The sequence below is a fragment of the Oryzias melastigma genome, linkage group LG8 (genome assembly GCF_002922805.2).
Source record: "Oryzias melastigma strain HK-1 linkage group LG8, ASM292280v2, whole genome shotgun sequence".
Lineage (NCBI taxonomy): Eukaryota > Metazoa > Chordata > Actinopteri > Beloniformes > Adrianichthyidae > Oryzias > Oryzias melastigma.
In genome coordinates, this window is record NC_050519.1 from 3,807,945 (window position 1) to 3,827,299 (window position 19,355).

The window sequence follows — 19,355 nt, forward strand, 5'->3', positions numbered from 1 at the left end:
TGGGGGACCTCAGTGCTTGCTTTGTCCATTAATTTTTACAGTCTATGGCTTTAGGTTAAAAAAAAACTTTATTTAAAACAACGTATACAACATGTACATCAAAGGTGGGACATAAATAAGGAAAAAATACCAATTTAATCTACTTAAGTGTAACACAAAAAGATTAGTGATGAGTTTCAGATTTTATTTTATTTTTTTAAATAACTTTTTCAAAAATTTTATTAGTTGAAATTGCTTTCTTTTGTTTTATTTTATTTGATATTACCATATTGCATTGTTTAATGCAGAAATGGCGGAAAATTAGGTTTGGATTTTGACCATTTCCTGTTATAAATATGAAATTTCCCCAGAAACAAATTTAGTTGTGTTTTAAAACTAAACCCCTGGTACATCCTGGTATCTTAACAGCCCAAAATGATGTCCTTTTCTGAAAACTTGAGTGTGTTTTTTTTCCAGTTTTCCAACAAATATAATTCCCAACATCAGTCTAGAAATGTACATGACTGGTCCATATTCAGCATAAATCTGCCGAAAAATGTCTGAACAGAAATGATGTAAAATTTTAAATAAAACTTATTTTATTTTGATTATTATATGATGCTTCATTACAACAATACACTATACTACAAGCACAACTTAATATATTGTTCAAACAAATTAGAAGTTTTTGTGCGCACAAGTTAGCATCTTGTTTGCACACGATGCTACATAGCACTTAAGTAGTTAGTACTAACTTGTGTTCACTAAATGCTATATTGTGTACAAAATATACTAATTTGAGGAAACTAATAATTTTGTATTTTTTTTATGTCATGTCCAGGGATCCGTACAAACTTGCCCATTTTTCCTTAAAAAAAGAAAACAGGAAGTGTTCTAAAATATAATCTGATTAGATTTCAAAATAAAAGTGCAGAATATGCATCTGATGAATTTAGGATTTTACTTGTCTGACAGAAGACTCTTGGAAATATCCATTCTTAGTCCCATGGTAGGATATTCAAGCAAAACCACAACACTCAACACCAAATTTAGAGTTACATGATTTTATTCTTAAGTCTGGTTTTGTGAAACAAACAGCCTCAGCATATTTTCTTTCCTTTTTTATTGATCCTTTTTTTACTGGAAGTATAAAGCATGCTGACATCTGTGATTTACTGTCTTTAAAAAAGAAGACATTTAAGCCCCGAGGTGACACGTTTGCTTTGCACTGATTCCAGGACTTCAGTTAAACACATGAAAGAATCATATGTAATCCTCACTGGTAAAGGCTAAGCATTTAGCCTTTTGCTGTATTGATTGGATGAATAGATGGAAGTGGAGTAAAGGGAAATCTAAAGTCCTCTTTGTCACAGACTGAGGTGAGCATTTGTGTTTAGTCCATCGACTAGTAAGTCAGACATCTGTCCAGGGCTGCCACGATTAGTCGACTAATCAACGACTAATCGACCATTACAATACTCGACGACTAATTTAATTGTCGATTAGTTACTTTATATTATATGGAGTCAGAGTGTAGTAAAGTTGAAAGTTGTAATGGCATTATGCTAGCTTTTTGGACTATTTTGGCATTTATTAAGGTTTTTTAGACTATTTTGGAGTTTAGCTAATATTTCAGTTACACGCTAGCTATTTTGGCTATTTAGGCTTTTTCAGTTTTTTGTTTTTTTCTGGGCTTTTCTTGAGTTTAGGTAATATTTCAGCTGCATGCTAGCTATTTTGGCTAATTTAAGATTTTTTCAGTTTTTTAGGCTAATTTGAAATTTAGCTAATATTTCAGCTACACGCTAGCTATTTTGGCTAATTTAGGCTTTTTCTGTTTTTTTCGGCTGTTCTGGAGTTTAGCTAATTTTCAGATGCATGTTAGTTGTTTTGGCTGATTTAAGATTTTTCAGTTTTTTAGGGTAATTTGGAGTGTAGCTAATATTTCAGCTACAAGCTAGCCATTTTGGCTAATTTAGGCTTTTTTCAGTTTTTTTCAATTTTTTTCTGCTGTTTTGGAGTTTAGCTAATATTTCAGCTGCATGCTAGCTATTTTGGCAAATTTAAGATTTTTTAAAATATTTTTTAGGCTAATTTGAAGTTTAGCTAATATTTCAGCTACCCGCTGGCTATTTTGGCTAATTTAGGCTTTTATTGTTTTTTTTGGCTGTTCTGGAGTTTAGCTAATATTTCAGCTGCATGTTAGCTGTTGTTGCTAATTTAAAATTTTTTACGTTTTTTAGGCTAATTTGAAGTGTAGCTAATATTTCAGCTGTTTTGGCTGAGTTCGTTTTTTTTTTTTCATTTTCTTGGGCTAATTTGGCATTTAGCTAATATTTTAGCTAGCTATCAGATTCAGCGTTTCTAGCTATCAATTTCAGCATCTTCAAGTATCATCACTAGCATCTTCAGTGACCAAATTCAGATTACAGCACTAGCATAATTGCTGGTAATGTTATATATCTTGTTTTTAGTTAGTTTAAAGCTGATGATGGTGCTCTACATCCTTTTTGTGCATCACTTGATTATTTAACTAATCGGTCGACTAATTAGTCGTCTACTAAAATAATCGTTTGTGGCAGCACTATGTTTGTGAGGTTGTTGTAATCGTTTTTCTCTATTGTTGCTGTTCTCTATTCTGTCTTTTGCTTTGATTTCTGGATTAGAAAGAATAATCTTATCCTGTTCACTATACCTGATGCAGCCACATTCAGAAGCTGCCTTTTCTGACATTTGTGACAAAAAATAAACACCTGTCACTTTCTAAATCAATAAAATCTGTGATAAAAAAATGGCAAAAAAATGTGCAAAAGCACATGTTTTATTTCTTCTTTCCCTGAGCTTGCAGTGAGCTGTGGGACAGACAGAGCTTTGAAGGTGTAGCTTCCATTCTGGAGCTAACATTTACAGAACACATCTGAAGTTCACTCACTAAATTTCAATAATTTCTAACAAGCTATAATAATATAAGACACTGACAGCCTCTGAATTGGTTTTTTGCCATTGTTAAAACATATTTTCTCACCACGATAATTTAAATTATTTCCAGTCTGGTTGAGTCTGACATTAGCAGGGGACCAGGCGACACCAGCTCCTCTCTCCCCACCTTTGAAAGAAAAAAGATTCTCATCGAGAGAAGAGAGTCTCTCTTCCAAAGGATACCTCTAATTGGAGGCAAAAAAAAGTCTTCTTTCTAACGGTTCTGAAGGTTTCAAATAAAGCCCATTTGCCAATGTAAGGAATCATTAAACATGTCATGAACACCAGCTTCTCTGATAGAAGGAAATTCAGAATTTCAGGTCCTAGAATGATGGAGCCTAAAAACTCACTTTAATGGAAATTGTATTTTTTGTGTTTTTAACATTTTCTTGTGGTATTTTTCTGATTATAGAGGACATATGTAAAGAAAACTAAGCTGAGTATTTCTATATTCCAGTAGTTGTGAATCTGGTGCAGACAAAAAAAAAGTAATTTAAAAAAAGAGCGCATTTATGACATCAATTACACTGGGTGGGCAACAAGCTTCCTGCTCCGCCCCTTTCTCTAGACGAAGAAAATCCATGAATGTCTTTGCTTTCCTCGTCTAAACTGGCCTCTTGATCAAAACTGTACCTCTGGATAGCTTCAATAGCTGCTTTTCCATCACACATATGCGAAAAACTTGATTTAAATTCTAGAAATGTCAAAAAAAACCTGTTTCCATTAAATCATAATTATATTTAATAAACACAAACCAACTCACACTATAAGTCATTCAAAAAGGAATACTTTGATCTACAGTATATATATTCAAATTCCAACCACGGCTCTGGTGCTCATCAACATCTATCAAAGGAGACGTCTGCATCTTATTCAGGCCGTGGAGCGGCGGGCTACATGGCTAGGGATGAAGAGATTTTGGGAGATGGTGGTTGGTGATCCAACATTTCTGCATGACACGCTCAACGTTTGATGAGCTGTTGGACCTCTTGAGGGTTGTTGGTCACATGATTCGTTTAATTTGAAAACGTGTTTCTATTGCAGTTTTGCAACATACGTCAGCTGTTAAATTGACATATTTTACAATTGACATGACTAGTTTTAGATGAATGAGTTTTTTTTTTAATTGTCATGCTTCCATTAGGCAAATGTAATATCGCAAATCCAATTTCATAGCCAATGGAAACACAGCTTTTGTGTTTCTCAACATTTTTATTCCACTGGTAATTTTGGTTTGTGGTTGTGAGGGGCTAGTGGGAGAGCCTGTAAACAGATGGATGATGGGAAGGGTTGGGGTGTTTACTTATATTGCACTTTACAGTCACAGTCATGATGGCAGTTCTCAGCCATGGCTGCTGGTGTCTTTACTTACCTTCTCTGCTTTTGCTGCTCTATCATTTTCCTGCTGCGTGCCTCAACTTAATGTTTGAGACCGGTCTGGACCTTCTTTGTCTTAAGGATTTGGATCTGGTGGCGTTGCCCAACGGAGCTCTGACTCCTCCTCTGGTCACCAGAGTTCTGACTGCATTTCATCTCCCATCAGACAATCACCCAGCTGCTTCTTAAACATCACACAGAGCCTCACTCAGTGCGAAGTCTTGTTTGGGCCAACTTGCCTGCACTATGATAATCGAGGCTGAGAGATCAATTAGAATGACTTCTAACATAATAGGATAAAATAACTAAAGGTAAAACAGAGTGAAACAACAGAACAAATTGACAAAACCCACATTTAAACCCTGATCCGCCCAGACAGGCAAGAGGAACGATATCCCACAATTCCTTGCGCTGTCAGATCTGACTGCAGGCCCAATGTGTCTGCGACCATGACAACAAACAATGGTAAATGGCGTATACTTATAATATATAATTTTGACAAGATATATTTTATGAAGAGCAAAATCTTATGTGATATTTATAAGTTTAGTTTATTTTAATATAAAATGACATAAGTAAAGAAATTTGAGTTTTTTTTCTTTTAACATTTACTTTATTTCTAACTTATATAATTTAAAATAAAATATTTTTATGGAGACTTAATAAATTCAAATATATTTAAGGTTTAAAGTAATTTATTCTGGAATAATGTTCCTGTCTGTTTTTATTCATTTTTATGTTTAAAAATTACTTTTTTAAAGTTTAAAAGTTCTAACAAATTCGGCCATAATGTTACGTTGGGGGTGTGAGGGGCTGTAAGCTAGCGGGAGTAAACAGAGAGCTCTCAGTTTTGGTTGGCAGGGTTGTTGCGTGCTAATGGTCCCGCCCACAACTCAGAGGTGAATTATCATTAAGTCCTGCCGCTCTGCAGAAACTATGTCTTAACAAAAAATGGCATAATTTTAATTAAAAACACTGGGAACTCTTTGGAAATAAAGTTAAAATAATGACTGGATGGAGACTTTAAAGCTATAAATAAATAAAAGCGTCTGACCGTATTAGTTGCATGCATTGAAACACGTGGATGTTCATGACTAAAGTCGATCATTTTCATACTTGAGGGGACCGAATCCTCGCCTTGCTGCAGAAGGTGAGTGACGTTTTCCTCCCAAACACCAGCTGGGATGTTTCCAGACCGGACATGCCCTCGTGTTTCTGTCTGTCTCGCTCTTCTTTGTTTCTCGGCTGCATTTTTTTTTTTGTTTTTTTTCACTCAGCGGTCTGATTTGGCTTGCGGCTGGTACGTCCCAGAGGAGATGTCGGCCTAAACAGCCGGGTCTGAAGTGATTATGTGAGTGCAGTGTGAGAGATTCCTTTAGGGCCTGTGGGAAGACTGCACATTCTCTGTTGACAGTAGAAATGAGAGGGAGTAAAGGAGGTAAAGGTAGAGAGGAGGTGTGTGTGATCTGAGCAGACAGAAAAGGGACTGGCGTCAAAGAAAATGTCTTAGATATTAGATTTCCTTTTTTAATTCATTCACATATAACTCCTGGTTTGGGTTCTGTAATGACGTAAGCAGCAGCTCCATCCTATAAGACTGTCAAATTAAATTCAGGTAACCTCCCTCTTCTGTAAAAGCCTCCAAAAGATCATAAAACTCTCTTCCTGTTATTCTTCCTGCACACTTTCACCTGAAAATAAAAACTACGGAGGTTCAGGCAGGAATTTTACGCGTCTTACTTCACTAACAATCATATTCACATTCAAATCATGCAACAATGTCTTTATAAGTTCAGCCAGGCAATCAAATTGCAATGTTTCCTCTTTTCTTCTCTCTCTTTGGCCTGTTTACTCTAAAAACACGTCCTTCATGCGTCTCTTTCTCAGAACTGGGGAGCTAAGCCACTGAAAGGCGCTGTCGTTTATCTCTGCCTCGCAGACAAATCCACTCTAAATGGACGGTGATTTTCACTCATTGGCTCAATAATCCAGTTGACAATTTACTTGTGACAATTTACCCACGATGCTGAGCTTTTTTTTGTGTCTGTTTATGCTTTTTTTCAGCTCAAAGAAGGAGAAATTTTCAACAATGTAGAAAATGGAAATTAATTCACACAGAGTTTGAAATTTCCAAGACTTGATCCGATCATTATTTAACTTATTTTGAAAGTGTGTCCCGTGGTATTTTAATCAGGATTATGACATTTTTAGCCAAAATATTTGTTTTCTAGGACATAGTTTCTGCAGAGTGGCAGGAGTTAATTAGAAATTCACTTCTGAGCTGTGAGTGGACCGTTGGCGTAGACCCGGGGTCGGCAACCTTAAACAGTAAAAGAGGCATTTGGTCTCGTTTTGATTTGTTGATCAAAAACTTGAAGGAGTCGCATAGATTAACTTTAGCCTTTAAGAAATTTGGGTTTGTATTCATGACCTTTTTTTTAATTATGAATATGAAATATGTTTTGGTATGAACAAAAGCAAAAATGTATAAAAAAAAGTAGCATCTCTCAAAATGTGATTTTTTTTAAAAAATGTTTTTACCTTTGTAGATGCCAAATTAGCCAAAAAAGCTACTAATTACTATCTAAACTCCAAAATAGCCTAAAATTCCAAACTAAATAGTCAAGAACGTTAGCCTGTTTTGCTAAAATAGACGCTAAACTCTAAATTAGCCTCAAAAACCCCAGTAGATAACAAATTAGCTAACAAAAAGTTAGCATGTCGCTAAAGTATTAGCGAATATGTCCTAAAATGCCTCCACACGATAAATGCTTAAATGATGGTGCAGACAAGATGGCGCCCAAAGACATTATTAAACTCATCAAGCGGAAATGTTACAACTGTAGCCGGAAGCTGAATTTGCGGAGAAGATTCCTAACCCTGACCACCTGTTTCCGAGGTTTTCCTAGGGCAGGAGTCGGAAATCTGCAGATCCACATGTGGCTCTTTTATCTTCTGCTTTTTTAGCTACCAATTTCAGCCTCTTCAGCTATCAGCACTTGGATCTTCAGAGGCCAAATTCATCTTACAGCATTCACACTAGCATTATCACAGGTGATGCTATATATTTAGTTTTTATTTAGTTTAAAGCTAATTATGGTTAAGATGTGTGCTTTACATCCAGTTTGTGCATGACCCAATTAGTCGACTAATCGGAAAAAATAATTTGTGATCAGTCGACTAAATAATCGCTTGTGGCAGCACTACATGGATTTATTTGTCTGCAAGTGGATGCATCACAATGGAGCAGAATAGGAAGCTGATTGTAAATTCTACAAACTACTACAAGCTTTTTCCAACGGCATTTATTCTTTTGCTTCTGATTAACAACAAATTGAAAAAAATAAATACTTACAAATGTAAATTTAACCTTAATTTTATCCATATATGTCCTCCACCATAAGAAAAATGCCACAAAAACATGCTAAAAGCACCATTCCCATTGAAGTGGATCTTCAAAGTGTCTGAAGCACAAAAAGAAAACGAGTAAAACGTTGATGGATTTCCCTCCAACTGTTTCGCCGTGTTTTCTTTTGCATGAATCCATCCTTATTAAAGGATTGGCTCAGGTTGTGCCAGCATTCGATATCTCCAGGTTTGTCCTCCTTCCCCTGTCACTGTCCAACCCCCCTTCCCGCTGTCCCTCCTCCCATAGTGCACGGTGGTAATTGAGTGAGAGCTGTGGCCCTGGAGTCCTTGTGTAATCCACACTTTATAAGCACTCTAATTGAAGTGCAAATTCAATACTCCCTCATCAGCCTTTTTACTGGCTGTACCATTGCCTGCCCCCCTTAGGTAATTACAAGGAGACTGGCAGTTCAATCATTTCGCAGAAAATCATGTAACAAAAAAGTATACACCAAATCCTGTTATCGTGGCTGAGTGGTTGCTAGGTTGCTGGAGGAAAAGAATGCTAAAAAAGAAATGTTCCCCTCTGTAGTTAGAAGGTCACACATCTGGATGATGAAGGAATTTAGACAATCTCATCTTCATCCCTCAGGGGACGAGTCTCTGCCTCTATTCTCCTCCTTGTGTGTTGGTTTACCTGTAGACTCTGTGATACACGTATTAAAATGCCTCCTCAAACAATGCCTGCTTTTGTGTAGACCTCGTGTGTCAAAGTCAAGGCCCAGGGGCCGGATCCGGCCCTCCAAGTAATTCTATCCGGCCTTCCAGATCATTTTATTTTATTGTTATTAATGACCCACTGTTATCCTACGCTTATTTCTAACTTGTATAATTTTGACACAATATGTTTTTATGGAGGGTAAAATATTAAAAGTTATTTAAGGTTTATGCTGATTTATTATGAAATAATATTCTTTATTATTCATTATTATGTTAAAAAGTTAAAGTTTAAAGTTCTAAAAATTGGCATTCTGCTAGCTCTATTGACTATTTTGGCATTTACTAAGATTTTTTTAGGCTATTTGGAGTTTAGCTAATGTTTCAGCTAAATGTTAACTGATTTGGCTAATATAGGGGGTTTTTTTTTAAGTTTGTTTTGAGTCTATTTTGGAGTTTAGCTAATATTTCAGCTGCATGCTAGCTGTTTTGGATAATTTAGGCTTTTCTTTTTAAGGTTTTTTTACACTGTTTTGGAGTTAGGCTCAAATTTACATGAAAGCTGTTTTGGCTAATTTAGGCTTTTTTTTAGGCTTTTTTTGTCCATTTTGGAGCTAATGTTTCAGCTAAATGTTAACTGTTTTGGCTAATATAGTTTTTGTTTGTTTGTTTTTAGTCTGTTTTGGAGTTTAGCTAATATTTCAGCGACATGCTAGCTGTTTTAGCTAGTTTAGGCTTTTTTGAGTTTTTTTTTGTCCATTTTGGATTTTAGCTAATGTTTCAGCTAATGCTAACTGATTTGGCTAATATAGGGTTTTTTTTTAAGTTTGTTTTGAGTTTATTTTGGAGTTTAGCTAATATTTCATCTACATGCTAGCTGTCTTGGCTGATTAAGGCTTTTTTCAGTTTTTTAGGCTATTTTGAAGTTTTACTCTTTTTTTCAGCTATGTGCTAGCTGTTTTGGCTAACCTAAGCTTTTTTTTTATTTTTTGTTTTTTAAGGCTAATTTGGCATTTAGCTATTTTTTTTGCCCGCTATTAGTTTCAGCATCTTCAGCTCCCCAATTCAACTTACAGCATTCGCACTAGCATTATTCCAGGTAATGCTATATATCTAGTTCATAATTATGTTAAAGTTACGGTTTTAAAGTTTTCAAATTTAGTTCCAGAGTGTTCAATAAATGTTTAACCTGTTCGGCCCGCGACCTAAGGTGTGTTTTGGATTTTGGCCCCGTGTGCGATTGAGTTTGACACCTCTGGTGTAGACTCATTCTTGCATGCAAAAATGAAAACACCAACTGAACTCTGCATACACGCCGAAAACTGTCTAGGCTGCACAGTTGTTTGTCTATGTGTCGGAACGCCGTTTAATCAAAATTCCCCCTGTTTTCTCTCCGCCTGTCCCCGTCTTTTTCCAGACCGCGTTCTTATTTATTTATGATTGTATTAAAATCCAGAGTTAGCCGGGTTTGTCCAGAAGAAATACAATTTCATGAGTGAACTCTAATAGCTGGGAGAACTCCACATAATAAGTCATGTGAGGACTGGGATGAAAAAATGAAAGTTTTTATTCTAATAACTAAAGAAAATCATGTAACAAAATTATAAATGTATCTAATCTAGAATTGTGGAAGCACATCCTCACAACACAAAAGCAACATTCTCCCATGCAGCATTGTGTCTCTGCAGATCAAACATTCCAAAAAAAGAAAACAGTCCAGATGTCTCAACAACTTTCCTCTTCTTTCCTTTCTTCAGCTGCCAGATTCTTACATACTTTTTTTTCCAGTTTTTTTTCCTTAAACATCCCCCAAACTATAATTTTGGATGAGCTTCACAGCAACGTCTTACATGCACTTTTGCTAAGGTTGGATGTAGTTTAAATCTTCAAAAGAAATAAAAAAAAAAATACTGTTAAACTAAAGATGCCCTACATGAGGAGCGTCTCACAAAAGGTACTTTAATATCTGTATTTGGAAGACAATTCTCAGTCAGTTTAAATGCTTGCATCAAAATTATATTTGAAATACTGCTCAAAAATGTTGCCCTCTAAATCCAATTTATATTTCATTGTATTCAGATTTTAAAGCGTTTGCTGGATTTTCTCTGAATTCACATATTTATGTGTTAGCTTTGCAAAACGTTTAGCAAAAGCTCTTAAATTTGGGTCTGTAAAGGATTTACCTCAATAACACTGAAAGTCATTCGAATCTTAAAAAACTGTTTTATATTCAAGTTTAATTTAAATGATGACTTAAAAACATTAACAGCTAAGAGGTTAAAACAGTTAAAAATAGGTTGGAGAAGTTTTTTTTTTTTTTTTTTTATAATTAGATCAGTTTTTAGTTGTTTTATCCCTCATATCTTCATGATAATGCTTTCCACATAAATAAAACCAAGATGATTATGGTGGCAAGGGGTCCACGGACCGGTACCGGTACCGGTCCCGGTGGTTGGGGACCACGGTTTTAGAACACAAATGGCTACTTAAAAAAAATAGTTACTTAAAAGAGTTTGGAAAATTCGTACCTGTGAGTTTATAAATATGTTAATTTAGTCAGAATGTATGTTTAGGTCGACTGAGCGTTAGCATTAGCCGTTCTATGGGAAATCCCATTGTACGTTAGCATCAAGCTAGCAGAATCTTTGCAGAATCTCTTTTTCGAACCACAATATGTTTAAATAAATACATTCAATTAGCTTGTTTTGTGTTAAAATTTCATAGTAAAGTTCTAAGCTGCTGTTTTTGCACTAAACGTTTAGCTCTTTTGATTTATGGTTGTCAGTATTTCCAGTTTGTTGATGGAACTCATTGTTCCAGTTTTTTGCTCCATTTTTATAAGCAGAAAACAAACGTCCTCTTTAAATCTGTTCCTTATTGAGAATAAAACCACTTCTGGAAAGTGCTTGTTTTTACACCAGGCTAGAGTTTTAATTTGTTTATTTTATCTTATGAATTACATCAGCTTTTCTCCTTCAGTTTTTGCTTTTATTGATAGTTTTATTACATTTTACTGCTGTTTAAAGTTGTGTTTATTTCCCTTCTTGTCTTTGCAAACCGCTTTCTGTTTAATAAAGTGTTTTATGCATGGAGCTGAATTCAATTTGCTCTCAATATGAATAACAAACATCTGGTGCTTTAGATCTGGTGGTAAAACTTGTGCTGCAGTCTTTTGCCCAAATTGATTGGATTTATTACCAAAATGATGTTTTTAACAGGAGCCGACGTCTATTTAGGAAGAAATCCAAACAAATTTCATGTTAGACAAGGAACACAAATCAGACGTTTAGCAGGATTAGTTTGGAGAGGACGAGCCAGATGCTCTTTTTCCGATTTCTGAGCAGAAAGCATCAAAAGCAGTTATTAGACAGGTGGCCTTTTTGTAGACTTCCACCTGGCAGCTGGCAGACAGAAACACTTCATAGAGGTGTGTGTTGTGGAGTGAAGTGAGACCACTCGTCTTGATTTAAATCTTCTCGTCTTTTCTCTTTATTCTGGTCAGATTTGAACTCCGACAGTGATGTGTGTCCATATCTCCCTGCAGTCTTTGCCGTCCTTTCAGCCTCTCAGAATCTCGATGCTGTGGATTAAACTGCTCAAAGTGTTGAATTCACAGAAGCACCAAAGTAAATCCTTCCACATCACACACAGCGAGTAGCAGAACGAAGCAGCCATTTGGTTTATTTACAGGAGGCGTAAGTGTTTGGTAGCAGGCCAAGAGCCAATTTAAACACACGGTGGGGCCAAAGTAATCGAATCTGACAGGAATAGAGTCATAGGGGCCATTCGGGCACAGTTAAGCGGCTGTACTTCAAGTCTCTACATTTGTCATCATCACACATATGCTGCTTCCTTCACCTGTGAAAGAGAAGTGTAGTGAGTCTCTAGTCTGTTATGAAAGATTAAATCAAACTTTATTTATAGAGCGTGTTTCATACATATGGAACTCAAAGTACTTTAGGGGGGTGCCAAAATATCGATATTGCAATAAATTTAGTCCTGCGATTGGTCCTCAATGGGTTCTCGATCTTTTATAATTGGTAAAAATCATCTCGAATAACTCACATTATATAGAAGAACACATTTTTTACCTTGAACACAATAATAGTTCACTTGTGTCTAATTTTATGCAACGAATAATAGACACTTTAGTGCAACGTTGCTGAAATCACTAACACTATGTCTTTGACACCAATTGAATTATCTTTAAAATTCAGTGTCAACAATAGTAAACATGAACAGAAGTGCCACTACTTAGTGCAAACAGAACAAAAACAAAATAATTGAAGCAGCTGCCATTCTTGTGCACCCCTATCTACCTCCAAAGGAACGTCTCACCAAAAGATGACAAATATATCGTTTTACAACCTCTTCAAATGAAAACAAAAGATCGATACTTGGTGAGAACCCTTCAAGAATCAATCGCAGGACTAAATATCGCGATATATCGCAATATAGATATTTTGGCACACCCCTTTAGAGCGGTGGTTTTCAACCGTGAGAGATGGTCAGGTCAAGCTTAAAATGTATAGAGTTAATAGTTAGTTCTTTTATCATTTATTTTGTACATTCTACCTGGAAGGGATAAATAACAGCACATAATATACACTTTATATGAATAAAAACATATTTACATCATGGATTTTGCGCTTAATCTTGTATAGTAGTTTATAATAAATAAACTCAAACAAAGCAAAAACAACCTAAACATCCTTTGGTAGTTACTTTGTCTGATAGTTTTGGAAGTATTCTTAAAAAGAATCATAAAAATTGATTATTTAGAGATTTTTTTAAATCATTCTTTAATGATAATAAATGTAGATGGTTTTGAAGAGATATATGTTTAATGATACCAATGATATTTGCAGCAGAAAGTTATATGGGTGGGGGGGGGTTGAGATTGTACTGTACTTTAGTCCATAGGTGTGTAAAACTTAGATTATCCTTTTTCAAGGTGACACTCCCCTTAAAATACAGCTGTGACCCTTCACTGACTCGGACAACTCAAAAACCTGCACCACCTGTGCGAGTCAACCACTTTATGGTATGTGACTAAGCCTTTACTTGGCTTAACATATCAGAAGTTCTCGCAACACAAATTTGGTTAAAAGCAATATAAATACTTACATTAAAACCAATGAAGATATTCCTAAAACTCAGATTGTTCTTATATATTATTCATCACACTCATAATTGGGAGACTGCTAGTATTTGTGCTTATATTACAACTGTGAGTCATCATAGAGTTATCGTTGAAAATATGCCTCAGTGCAGTTATGTAAACTACATTTCTGCATCAAATCCAAAAAGCTGTCAGCGCCGTTTTGTTGTTCTGTCAGGGACTTTAATCGGACTCATTCTATTCAGTGATTCTGTTTTTGTTTGGAATCCTAAAGTGCCAAGCTTTCAGTATAATTTATGTGGCGTCAGATATTTAATTCTTATATGAGCTAATTCAGATGGAGTGCATTTAGAAACAGATAATAAAGAGGAGAAAAAATGTTTTCCAAGTCTGTAAAAATATCTTTGAAATGAAATATCAGTCAAAAACTGCTTGTGACTGAACCTATAGATGCATCAGAAGAGGAGGCTAATTCGTTTACATTTCTGATTGCTTGTGAGGAAAGGCAAAAAGTATTGAATTAGTTTGCATGAGAGCAGGAAAATTGAAATATGGATTGGGGTCGCAAATGCCTCCCAGTGCTATTGGCTGTGTTGGATGTGGAGGATGAAATGTATTTTCTGTCTATGTTTGAGTCGTTTGGGAGCGATGCCGATGCAGCCGGCATGAGGGATTTTCCATCTCACGTTGCTGTTTTCCAATAACAAGGATGGAGCAGCAGAGACATATGGAGTGGATGTTTTAAGAGGAAGGTAATCCTGAAGACAAGCGGAGCGTTTCCACCGATCCAGCCTTCTCCTACGGTGGTGCTTTGATTTCTTCACATTTGTCTTTTATGTGAATCATTCATGCCAACTTTAGACTTATAATTTAAACCCTTAGGTTCTACCAAGCTGTTCATGGGACCGCTCAACATTTTATCTGGTACTTTTCTCTAAAATGTTTTAGTAGGTTTAAAAACAAACATTCCTTTAGTGCAGGATTAATTTAAAAATGTAGAGTATAGAGAGTGGCGGAGGTCGCCCCGCAACTCAGAGGGCAACGGAGGTCCCCCGCGACACCGATAGCAACGGAGGTTGCCCCGCGACACCGAGAGTGGCGGAGATTGCACCTCTGCGCAGAGAATGGTGGAGCTCACTCCGCGATGTTGATGGCAAGAGCAGCGGTGGTCACCCTGAAACGCAGAGAGTGGCGGAAGTCGCCCCGCAACACCGAGAGCAGTGGAGGTCGCCCAGTGACAGTGAGAGCGGTGGAGCTTTTTCAGCTATGTTGACGGCAAGATCAGCGGAGGTTACCCCGCAAAGCCGAGAGTGGCGGAGCTTTCTCAGCTGTGTTGACGCTAAGAGCAGCAGAGGTCGCCCCGGGAAGCCGAGAATGGCGGAGGTCACCCCGCAACACCAAGAGCGGTGGAGGTCGCACCGCAAACGCGAGAGCGGCGGAGGTCGCTCCGCAACACCGAGAGCGGTGGAGGTCGCACCGGGGAGCCGAGAGTAGCGGAGGTCACTCCGCAACACCGAGAGTGGTGGAGGTCGCACCGCAAACGCGAAAGCGGCGGAGGTCACCCCGCAACACCAAGAGCGGCGGAGCTTTCTCAGCTTTGTTGACGCCAAGAGCAGCAGAGGTCGCCCCGGGAAGCCGAGAATGGCGGAGGTCGCCCCGCAACACTGAGAGCAGTGGAGGTCGCACCGCAAACATGAGAGTGGCGGAGGTCACCCCGCAACACCGAGAGTGGAGGGGGTCGCACCGCAAATGTGAGAGTGGCGGAGGTCACCCCACGACACCGAGAGCAGCGGAGCTTTCTCAGCTTTGTTGACGCTAAGGGCAGCAGAGGTCGCCCCGGGAAGCCAAGATTGGCGTAGGTCACCCCGCAACACATAGAGCGGCGGAGGTCGCACCGCGACCCTGAGAGCGGCAGAGGTCACCCTTCAACACCGAGAGCGGTGGAGGTCGCACAGCAAACGTGAGAGTGGCGGAGGTCACCCCGCAACACCGAGTGGTGGGGGTCGCACCGCAAACGCGAGAGCGGTGGAGGTCGCACCGGGAAGCCGAGAGTGGCGGAGGTCGCTCCGCAACACAGAGAGCGGTGGAGGTCGCACCGCAACACCAAGAGCGGCGGAGCTTTCTCAGCTTTGTTGACGCCAAGAGCAGCAGAGGTCGCCCCGGGAAGCCGAGAGTGGCGTAGGTCACCACGCAACACATAGAGCGGCGGAGGTCGCACCGCGACCCTGAGAGCGGCAGAGGTCACCCTTCAACACCAAGAGCGGTGGAGGTCACCCCGCGACACCGAGAGCGGCGGAGCTTTCTCAGCTTTGTTGACGCCAAGAGCAGCAGAGGTCGCCCCAGGAAGCCGAGAGTGGTGTAGGTCACCCAGCAACACATAGAGCGGCAGAGGTCGCACCGCGACCCTGAGAGCGGCAGAGGTCACCCTGTGACTCCAAGAAAGGTGGAGCTCACTCAGGGATGTTGACGCCAAGAGCAGCGGTGTTCGCCCCGCGAAGCTGATAGCACTGGAGGTCGCCCCGCAACACCGAGAGCAGCGGAGTTCACCCATGCGATGTTGATGCCCCCTTTTTTTATTTTCGAGATAATAATAAAAAGATCCTTTAGTTACCTGAAGCTAAGCTCAGGTAACTAAGTCCCCCCCCCCCATTTTTTTTCTTTACATTATTCAAATCTTGGCTAAGAGTTTAAGTCAGCATCCAACTGTCCTGTTTGGTTACCCTTTAAAGAGTTTTTTTTTAATTTTTATTTTGAATGTTAACATTCATTCAATTTGGTAATATGTTGTTACCAATTACACACTGATTTTCACCTCTTAGAATGAGTCACAAAAGATATACGAGAATCAGCGTCTATTCTGTGTTCCATTTGCACTGCAGTGTAGTTTTAATTATTTTTGTATTCATTGGGTGATTATTTCTGACAGTCTTTCTAATTTGTATGCAGCATAGTGATTCTGAAAGTAGCTTCCAGGTTCTACCAGACGATTTCTTCCATGATAAAGTTCCGACCTCAACGCATTTACAGCCCAAAATCTGTACTTTACAATCCAATCTATTTTTAACTTATGGCCAGTTTAATGTCCCACTAAAATCATCTTTTTATCTATTGTAAAAGCGCTCCCTGTGGTCTCTTAATTATGACTAGAGTTTTTAGCAGTGCTTTCATGCGAAAAATGTTTTGTCTGATTAATTAATCGTGACTTGCAATTATTGAATCTATTTTAAATCATACTTAATAATTGCAGTGAAAAGCCTCAGTTTGAGATATTTTTTTTAATTTACTTAAAAAAAAAGTAAATTTGAAACAAAACTGTTAGCAATTAAAAAAAATAATGTGTATTTGTACTTTAAACTTTCTTTTTTTCGTTTTTCCCTGTTTGCTTTCAGTTTTCTGTTTTCAGTTTCAATTTGAGATTTTCATTGGCTACCAGGACATGTTTCCCATGATCCCCTAAGAGGTAATGGTGATGTGACGTTTTTTCTGCTGCAGAACGTTGTCTGTAGTCAATGAGCTCAAAGCCCCGCCCCCATTTAAAATTAGGATTAGCTCAGCAACAAGAAACTTGAAAATACGAATTGAAACTGAAAACTGAGAATTGAAAGTGAAGATTCAGAAAAGCAACAAAAAAAAAAAAAGTTGAAGCTGTTACTCGTGGATACGTTATTTTTCAATTGGTAATTTTACACTAATTGTTTTTTTTATGTCAAGTTTTCAGTATATTTTTTTTATTTACAATATATTGTTCAAATTTTGAAGTTTTATTTCAAGTTTTCTTTTTTTTCATATTTTTGATTTTTTTTTTTCAAATTTACAATGTCTTGTTTTCAATTTTTCTAATTATTTTTTTCAGTTACAATTCTGTTTTTCAAAATTTCCATCTGTTTTTTGTTCACTTTAGGCCGATCTTGATTTAAACTCCATCGAATACTTGTAGTAATATAGTGTATAAACACCAAAAAAACCACAATTTTCATTGGAATGGGTCTTTAAGGACTTGAGGAGGACTGAAAAAACATAAAAAATTAACTTTTCAATCAAAGATTTTCAGAATTTAGTGTCGGATTTTTGGTAATTTTATGAGAAATACATTCATCATCGTAAGTTTATCATCTAAGATGGGTGGTAACCATGGTCTCCTTACCGTAGGACAGTTCCTGGTTTGAGTTTTTGGGGTAGTCTTTCTATATGGATGTTCTCTTATGTGCAGGTCTTAGTTTGAGTGTGAGGATGTATTTCTGTCCATCTGAATGTGCCATTAGACGGGCTAAAATAGCCCAAATGACCCACAAGATTAAGGGAAAGCAGCTATTTATGACGTGACTCATGTGACCGATTGCATATAATCAAAGAATGTGTAAAAACACTTGATTTTCACTGAGGAAGAAAAAACCTTTTTATAGTAATTCATACTGCTCCGTACAAAACATTTATGAGTAATTTTAGTGGCATAAATTGTTCATTTTATGAATAAAGACCTCTTCGTAGCTTCAACAGAAACATTCCTTTGAGCAGAGAGGAAAAAGAGCTGCATGTTCGGGTGGGAACTGGAAAAGAGAGAGAACAGGAGGAGGCGCAGGAGGAATAGGAATGGTAGCTGTGAAATCGATAGCTCATACTATTCTGAAATTGAGGGGTTGTTTTTGTCAGAACTGGCGTTCAGAGGATAGATTATAAAAAAAGGTTTGGCGCTGGCCCCCACGTAAGCAGTAGTATTGATTTCCAGAGACCTGGTTCAATTATGGCACCGGTTTTTGTCGGTGCCCTTTAAAGGTCTGGTTTGACTTTGGTGGAGGAAAAATTTTGGGCATTGTCCGACTTTGGCTCATAGGAATCTCCTGGAGTGTTCAGCGGATTCAGATTCTGGATCGTACATGAAGACGGAACAAAAATACAAGGAGTTCAGAGTTCCTGCTGTAAATCGGAAGATCCTGTAAAGAGTTCACAGACATTACAGGATAAATAAAAATAATGTGCTCTCTTTGTGATGTAGGCTTTTGTGTCCACTGTTAAGGCCATACTTGTATGTACCTGCATGGGTGCTACAAGTTTCTAGATTATCCGGGCCTGTGGATGGTCGTAGGGAGGAGCGGCTCGATCTTACGGGAAGCGAAAGTCTGTCTTCCAGTTTCTTTGAGGCCACCTTACTGGACGTCATGAGAATGGAACGTAGTATTCAGTCACACTGCCCTCGCCAACAGGCCTTCAAGTAGCCATTTCCATTGATGAGTCTTTAAATACGCGTCTCAAACGTTCAGGCGTTTCTGCTGAGGTTTTTAAGTCAGTTTTTGAGCTCTGCATACAAAACGCACAGCCACTGAACACGTGTTGACCGTTAAACCAGTTTGACCAATCAGGGACTCGGATTTGGTAATGACGAATGGATGACGTCCCTTTTACTTCAGGGAAAGGCCAACTGTATGGAAATTGAATACGGAGGAGAAATTAATAACTGCGCCCAAATTACATGGCACCAAGTCTTTAATTTATTAGAATATGTGAAGAAATACTCAGAAACATAGTTTTAATCGTAAATTATTTTATATACTATGAGAAGAATGCCACAAGAACACGTTAAACGCACAAAAAAAACGATTTTCATTGGAGTGGGTCTTGAAGTGTTTGCTACAACCAGCATACCCGTATGTTGTGTTCTTTGGGCTCACCGAGTAGTCTACAATCTTAGCGTTTGCCCTTTTCTCCCACAGACAGCCCACACTGACCTGTAAGGACAGTTGTGACTAGAAGAGGCCTACTGTATGTCTGTGAAACAGTCCAGCTTTTGTGCGTCTGTGCTTTGTTACCGAACATGTCGTGTAGGTGTTGTTGGTTT

At 38.1% G+C, this 19,355-nt stretch overlaps 1 long non-coding RNA gene across 3 annotated transcripts in view; it reads left to right on the forward strand.

Annotated features, from left to right (window-relative positions):
* Positions 1–19,355, forward strand: part of LOC112147017 — a 144,504-nt gene that overhangs the window by 367 nt on the left and 124,782 nt on the right. The window lies entirely within an intron of this gene.